Raw genomic sequence first — 8,778 nt, 5'->3', positions numbered from 1 at the left:
GAGGTGCTTGCCACGGTGCCTGGCACATAGTATGCGCTTAATAAATGCTTGTTTCCTTCCTTCCTGTTACACATAGGAGATTAAATTAGAGGATTTATGAACATTGTACTTAATGTCTGGTTCAATTTCTCTAGGACATGAACAAAGGCAATATGGTTTATCCTCACATAAAAAAAGTTTCCCTTGCAGATATAACCCCAAATCTCTTCTTGCAACCCTAACTTATCTGACAGATAGTAAGACGTGTTGAAAAGAACAATGGACCGGGAATCAGAAGAATTGGGCTCCAATTCTAGTTCTGTCATTTACTGTTCATGTGACTTGGGCCAAGCTACTTCACTTTTCTGTAAAATATCAATAATCACATCTCTCCTACCTGCCCAACTCTCAGGGTTTTTACAAAGACCAGCTAGGATAACAGAAATGAAAATGCTTTGTAACTGAACAAATTAGTATCTGCTCAAACTTCATCATTTTCATAGTGAAATCCATTTACCAGTTTACAGAGAAACCTTGAAATATGGACTAACATCCTAATAACACCCACGCCCACCATCTGTCACCACCATAAAACTTGTGTTCATCTCACTACAAATCTGCAGACAATAGGATAACATCTTCCTTTTTGATATCTCTTCTCTTGTTGTCTGAAATTATTTTGAGAGTTATTTGAGAGTTATTTCTTAGCTATTCTCAACAATACAATGATCCAAGACAATTCCAAAGGACTTATGATGAAAAATGGTATCCATCTCCAGAGAAAGAACTGAGTGTGAATGCATATCAAAGCATACTGTTTTTTCACTTTCTTTAACTTTCTGGTGTTGTTTTTTTCATTTGGGTCTGTGCCTTTTCACAACATGATTAATATGGAAACATGTTTTACATGTTTGTACATGTATGACCAATATTAAATTGCTTAGCATCTCAGGGAGGGGAGAGGGGAGGAAGGGAGAAAGAATTTGGAATTCAAAGTTTTTTAAAAATGAAAATAAAATTGTTCATTTTTGTTTGACTTTTTAGGTATTGATGTCTTTTCAGAGATGGGACTATATCTTTCCTATAGACCTCAGAATGAATAAACTTAGTACTTTTTACATAAAATAGATGTTTCACAATTATCTGCTGATATGAAAAACAGGAAAATGGACGAAAACCCTTCAAGGAAATGAAAATTGGCTCTATTTTTCTTGCCCATGTCCATTGTATTATTCACTTTCTGATCTATCATCTCAGATATTTATTTGCTGTAAGCCTATTTATGAGTTCACAGTATCTTTCCAGGTCTTAACAGAGGGATACTTTCTAGATAAGCTGTTTCCTCAAATGCTTATTAATAATAATGATGAAGATGAATGCATTATCACCATATTATCTGAAGGTAGTCTGTTCCTCCTTCCTATTATTCATTTTTCTCTCCTTAGCACCTACATGATTCAAATATTTAATGACCGATGACTGCTTTCAAGTCACTTAGCCAAGCAAGCCAAGCTTATTGATTTACTGTTTTCTCATTCAGTAGTCCTGCAATTCCCCTAATCATTTTTACTCTTCCTGACTATACTTCTTCTTCTTTGTTGTTATTGTTCAGTCGTTTCAGTCACGTCTGACACTTCATGACCCCATTTGGGGTTTTCTTAGCAAAGATACTGAAGTGGTTTGCTATTTCCTTCTCCAACACATTTTACAGATGAGGAAACTGAGGCAAATAGGGTTAATTGACTTGCCCAAGGTCGCACAGCTAGTAAGTGTCTGAGGCTGCATTTGAACTCAGGTCTTCCTAACTCCAGGTCCAGTGCTCTATCCACTGAGCCACTGGCTGCCTTCCTATTTCTTTTTCGAAGATTGTTATAATTTGCTGCAACATGGTGTGATGGAAAGAGCCCAGATTACAAATCACAAGGCATGAACTTGATTCTTTCCTCTGACACATTAACTTGGACAAGTCTTCACTTAGTAGTATGTTTCCTCATGAGTAATACGAAATAATTATTCCAGTCCTCTGTCCCTCACAGGATATGGTGCAGATCCATTGAGCTCACAGATTTGGATTCAGAAGGGAGCTTAGAGTTCATCTAATCCAATTCATTCATTTTACGGATGTGTAACCTGAAGGAAGTGACTGTGCCAAAGTCACCCAGCCACTGTGTCAGAGCCAGAATTCAAACCCAATCCTCTGATTCCAAATCCAGCATTTTTTCCTATTGTGAAATGATCCTGATGCTTAATGTTGCCAAGAGTATTGTGTATGCTATAAAGCACCATACAAGAGTAAGGACATAGCAGTGCATCTTCTTTCTGCTTTTTAAAGTGCACAAACATTCAAACTACAGAGCATACATAGCACGGTGAGCCAATTACAACTAGACAGCCCAGTGGATAGAGCTTGGGACTTGGAGTGATGAAGGCTTAACTTCATATCTTTCCTCAGAAACTTAATAGCTGTGTGACCCAGGGCAAGCCATTTAACCTCTCTGTGTTTCAGTTTCCTCCTCTGCAAAATGGTGTACCTCTCAGATATTGTTGTGAAATTCAAATGAGTTGACATATTTGCAACCCTCTGAAACCTTAAAGTACCATATAAATGCTAGCTTTACAGTTGCAGACAAAGAATCACTAATACCTTTGAAATACTGACATCTGGACCTTTCTTCTGTTATCATGTATACCAGAAGTATCACACAGCTCGTGTGGCCCACAACACTCCCCAGTGTAACCTGAACCAAATTAAAATGTAATTGGAATATATTTAACAAAATAAATAAAAATGTAATACAACATAGAATGATGCTAATATGTGGTTTTCTAAGTCAACATATGGCCCGCAAAGATCCTTTTTTATGGTTTACTGGCTGCTATTTCTATTTCAGTTTGACACCACCAATGTGGCCAACATTGCATGAAGTCTACGTGGTGTTAGGGGAGGAATAGCACCTCTGTCTGGTATGAAAGCTTGCCAAGACCTTTTCAGGGCTGCTGATCCACCTTGGTTCTCCACCTGGCATGCAACTCTCACCTGTAGTTCCAAGAAGTTGTAGCACCCACAGTGGCCACACTACAGTAAACCATCTTGGCAGATGGGCTAAACTAGGTTGAGGGTAACTGACAGGCCTCAAATCTGTCAGCGAGTTAGGGGGATGTCTGTCCCAAGCATGTGGGGAATGGGCAGAGGAGAAAAATTTGTTCCAAAAGCCATAAAAGGCAACTGAAGCAGGCACCATGGAGCACTTAGAACTTGGTCAGACATTGAAGACTCCATGGTCATCCATGGTATCCTGGGGCCTTCATCAGTCATCCTGAATTTTGCCTTGTCACTGGACTTCAACGATTCTGGAAGAGAGTGACACTGATTGTACAACTCTGCCTCACTTAAATCCAATTCACATGCAAGTCAAGACATCACCCCATGATGTCATTAGTCCTCTTCAAAATGAAGGAAAAGTAATAACAAAACCACCATTCTTTTAAATCAAAGATGATAGGCCCTGAAAGGGCATCTTCCATGTATACAGATATGTCTGAGAAGGATCACAGATCTAAAGCTGGAAAGGGCCTCGGAAGGCATTTAGTCTGTCTCATTTTACAGATGAAGAAACTGAGTCCCAAAGAGATAAAGTGAATTGCCCAGAGTTGCTCAGGTAAGTTGGTGGCAGAGCTGGGATTCCATCTCAGGTTCAATGACTATAAGTTCACCACTGTACACTAAGTAATTTCCATTAGTCTATGTTCTGCCCTAACCAGCATCTGCATTTATAAGCTTGCATCTTTGGCTGGTCTGTTTGCATCAAGTGAGTCATGCATACTCATACCTTTGGTACATAACAGTCTGAACTGTCCGGTACTATTTGTTGATATGCAACAATTACACAAAACTGCTTCATTTGAGGTTTAAAGAAAGTGTTACATATAATGTTTCTCTTGTTCACCTTCCCTGTGGTTTCTTATTTCAACAGATCATATATCCTGAAATGGTGGGGGAAGATAGAATGAAGGTAGGAAAATAGAGAGACAGGGAGATGAATAAAAAAAGAGGACTGAGCATAAGTTAATCAAATTTACATCTTTTTTGTATTGGTAGGTGTTACCGTTGGTAAAATAGTCTGAGAGTTAGATGGGATGTAATATCTATGTCGGAAAATACGGTCTAAAAACTATTTTTCAGTTGGCACCCCTGATGTACTATAGTTTGCTGAAATCTAGTTTACACATCCGTCTCAGGGACAGCATCGGGGAGTCTTTCAGTCAAGCCAGGGATCCAGGTCAGAGCCAGAGCCAGGTGGGCTCAGTGGAACCATTCCAGCCTAAAGCTGCCTGCAGGTTATTACTTTAAGATCATTTGCCAATTCAAAAGATTCAGAAGAGCTATCAGGTAGATGGTCTATTCCAGGGAAACTAGGTTTATAGGCTCATAGATTTAAAAATGAAAGGATCAAAACCTCCTCATTTTCCAGATGAGAAACTGAGAACCAGAGAGGCTAAGTGACCTAGGTCCCACAGATAGTAAATGACAGAAACAGGATTTAAACCCAATTCTTCTGACTCCAAATGCATAATTCTTCCTACTCTTTGAGAAGGTCTTATAAGAGTCTAACTTAATTCTCTGGAGCAGAGTGCCTATAAATCTTTCAAGCCTACTCTATTTAGTCCCAACTTAAGTCCCAAAGTCAGCTAGCTCAGAGGTCTTCAAACTGTTCCTGTGTTTAAAGGACAGACAGAGGGACACCATTCCTCAAGTGTTTCACTCAGTAAATTACAAAAGTAAATTGGCTGGGAGGTGGATTGTTGAGATTTTTATTGAGACTTACTTATATCATGGCCATACCTTATGACTCCACACAATAAAACTAGCATTGTTTATTTAAAATAGTATGTCACTTTTGGGGGGCCGGGGGGATGGCAAGGCAATTGGGATTAAGTGACTTGCCCAAGGTCACACGGCTAGTGTCAAGTGTGTGCAGCCAGATTTGAACTCAGGTCTTCCTGACTCCAGGTTCAGTGCTTTATTCACTGCACCACCTAGCTGCCACAAGAGTATGTGACTTTTAAGCATATACACATATACATGACATATATGCATATAACATATATGTGTATGTACAAGTATATATGGTATACATCTATACACATAAATGTACATATATGCCATGAGGAACTTCCTTCTTAGCAACTTATAGTCTTCAAGAGCTGCCTGGGGCACCAAGAAGCTATCTGACATTCCCAAAGTCACACAACCAATATGTGTCAGAGGCAGGCTTTGAACCCAAATTTTCTTAGCTTCAAGGCCAATTCAAAATCACTATGTCATGCTGCCTCTTAATGACAAATAAATGGCCTATTCATTTTGGATTTTTTAAATCATTAATTCAGATAAGGAGTTCTTAACTTGCCTAATGGACTCCTTTGGCAGTCTGGTAAAGCCCATGGACCCATTCTCAGAATAACACTTTGCTTCAAAATGCATAAAATAAAAAAAAACATAGGATTACAAACAAAAAATAATCCTATTAAAAACAGTTAGGAACATACAAAAAAAAAAGTTCACAGATACCAAGTAAAGAATCCTTGACCTAGACACAGGTAACAACAAAATTAAAATGCTATGCGTATCTGGATATCAAAATATCATATCCAAGTTTATTAGATGTCATCAGTTTTGACATCAATGTTTTGATTTTTGGTATCCTTTTTCTATTGGATGTTCTTGCTAAGGTTATATTGGATAACTTAATTTTACTTTGTATTATTTTGCCTGTTAAGATCCAGCCTATTAGAGTGAGGACAGGATGCTGTGGGAGCTTTTTCCTCATTATCGACATTAAAGATTTCTCTCTATGTGTAGGGCTAAGCTACTGCAGACTACTACATGACCTCTTTGGCTCTAAGGCTGTAGAACCATGCTGAGCTTGCAAAATGGTCACCCTATTAGTCATGTGTAGTAAACAGACTACAAATAGAACTTTGCCTCATCCCATTGATGATATAGACCGGGAAACACAAGGTGCTAGAAACTTGATTGACCCTGTCCCTGACATGTCTAGCCTAAACTTCAGAAACTTCTCTGGGCAATTTACCTTATCAATTTGGGCCTGTGATGAAATATTTAAGGTATTTTAATGGTTTAATGTAGCTAGAGTTGTTGAAGCTGTCCAGGGTCCTTTTCCTACATCTGGCATGCAGCTAAAGTCAACACTTTACCACTCCAGAGACAAATGCTAGAATGGATTTTCCAACTACTTCCTACGTCACCTCAGGCAAAGCACCATCTTTCTAGCCCTAGTTTCCTCGGCTATAAAATGAAAAGGCCAATACAAGCATAATATCCAATCAACCAACTAACCAACACGTCTCATAGGAATTATGAGAGTTTGCTGTCCTTCCCTCTTGGGTAAAAAATCCTATTATCAAAAAATTTAAAAGTCCATATTCAAGGGATAGAAAGAGTTTTATTAGATCTGGACTTTTCTCATTCTACTCTATATTCTTCCAGAAGTAAATTTCTTTGCTATCCCCATGTGTACAAATGGGAATACATGCATGTATGCACGCATGCATGTATATATTCACATACATATACACAAATGCATATATACATGTATAAATTTATTATATATGTGCATATATCTACATATATGAATAAATATATACTGGATATATTCAATATATGTATGCCTATATACATGCACATGTATGTATGTGTACACATATACGCATGTGTGCATGTATGTGCATATACATATATATACATATATATATATGCTGATAATAATCATTCCAATTCACTAATTACTGGACTGCAATTCAAGAAATCTATGTAAGTTCAAGACTTGATTCAATAATAAATTTAGGGACTTAAAATCATGGATCATATTTGAGGTTGGTTAAATTGTTTCCGCTGATACCAGGATTCTGCCACACTAAAGAAAAAATATGCATGGTCCCATTTCAAATGTGCACTTTTTTTCGATGTTGATTGCTAAGAAAGAATCAAAGTCAGAATAAGACTGATTCTCAACAAATAAAAGAATAAGAAGGACTTACTTCTTTTTCAAATTCTTTCTCTAAATATTATTTTTCATGGCTCCATTCTGTTTTTTTTTATTTCCTTTAAACTGTTGTTTTGAATTACAAGAGTAAGGCCCTTCTCACTTTAACCTACTGATTCTTTTTGAGATAATAATTACCATAAAGGCAATGCATTATAAAAGGTTATAAGTGAATAATTTGCCCTTTTGGCATAAGTTTAAAAGTAGCAATTTTAAGATGACTAAGTTCCTTTGAGGGCAGGGATGCTTTGTTTGCAGGCTTTCTAGTCTCCCAGCCCCTTCTAAGGCCAGACATATATTTAATAAATGTTGACTTGACCTTAGTTTACCCAAGCCCAAGGTAGAAAATTCTTTTGTATAGGGAAAGTAAGCATTGTAATGTTTCCGGGCTACAGCTCTAGAAACATATCTGTTCGAGAGGGAGAGATATAAGAAAAGTTCATCTACAGGGGAATAAGTTGCTAAATTCTAACAGAAAGGAGCTACATGAATGGTGGAGAAATGATCATTACTGCTTATTTCAAGGTAATTAAGAATATTTCACTGACATTATCTAAATTGAACCTTTCCTCATTTAGGGGAGGAAAGGTATAGGATGTTATTCTTATATTGCCAATGGGAAGTCAAACCACAGAGATGTCAAAAAATCTGCCCAACATCACACAGCAAGTTAGCAGCAGACCTAGAATTGGAAGTGAATTACTGGAGGAAAAAGAACATTTAAAATACTGAGAAATAATAGAATTAAATATTAAATGGAAATCTGTCTCTTTGACAGTCTGATGATGTAGCAAAAATCCTTAGAAATATATCCTAATATTTAAATATGCAGCGAATCAGAGATTCTCCATACTGTAATTCTTTTTAAATTTAATCTTTATTTATAGCCCTTATTAATATGGTATTGGTGGGAAGAAAAGATGTTACCTTATGGCATTAAAATCTTCCTCACGGAAGGGAGAAATTGGTCCATAACCCAGACGTTGGCTGTGGAGAGGCTGTCGTTTCTTCTGATACGGGATACTGAAATGACCCGGTTCATTGTAGAAATGTTGACACCCTATTATTGTCTTTATAAATATGAATGCAATTGTCAGTGTTTTTATTCTCATTTTACAGGAAGAAAAATGAAAAGAAAGGCTAGACCTATAAGAGGCAAATGTTTCAAAATGTTTGAACCCTCAGCAATGATTTTCCAGAAGGAGCTAAAGGTGGAGCTTAAAAAGGTGCTAAAAATAGGCATAGTGAGATCCTGACTACAGGGCTAGCCCGAGGCAAAATTGTCAAGTAGGGGAAGGCTTGTCTTTGGAGTTTTCCTACCTTTCCTAGCTATACCCCATCTTTCCGTCCTCTAGAGCCTAGAAGGAAAGTGTCAAACATGTGTCCCATTCCCCTTCAGGGTCTTGCTCTCAGATAGATGTCAAGAAAGGTGTTAGGTGGTAACTGTAGGGATGTTAGGTGATAAGGCTTAATATTTCCCAGGAACATTTGCATTTTGATCAGAGACTTTTAAAGATTGAAAAGCCTTCAAGATTCAGAGAAAAGTAACTAAAATGGTGGAAATAACAGGCAGGTAGGGTTGATGGTGGGAACAAGTGTCTTAATGAAGTCTGAGGTTTGAGATTCAAATAAGCAAGGACATAGCACACAGAAAAGAGACAGGAGTCAGAGAGAAAATGAAGCCAACTAGCTTTATTAAGGGGAAACACAATAAGAAGAGCAAACAAAGATAATG

The sequence above is a fragment of the Trichosurus vulpecula genome, chromosome 4, assembly GCF_011100635.1.
Source record: "Trichosurus vulpecula isolate mTriVul1 chromosome 4, mTriVul1.pri, whole genome shotgun sequence".
In the NCBI taxonomy this organism is placed as follows: Eukaryota; Metazoa; Chordata; class Mammalia; order Diprotodontia; family Phalangeridae; genus Trichosurus; species Trichosurus vulpecula.
The sequence above is the reverse complement of the archived record's forward strand: the minus strand, read 5'-3'. Positions refer to the sequence as shown.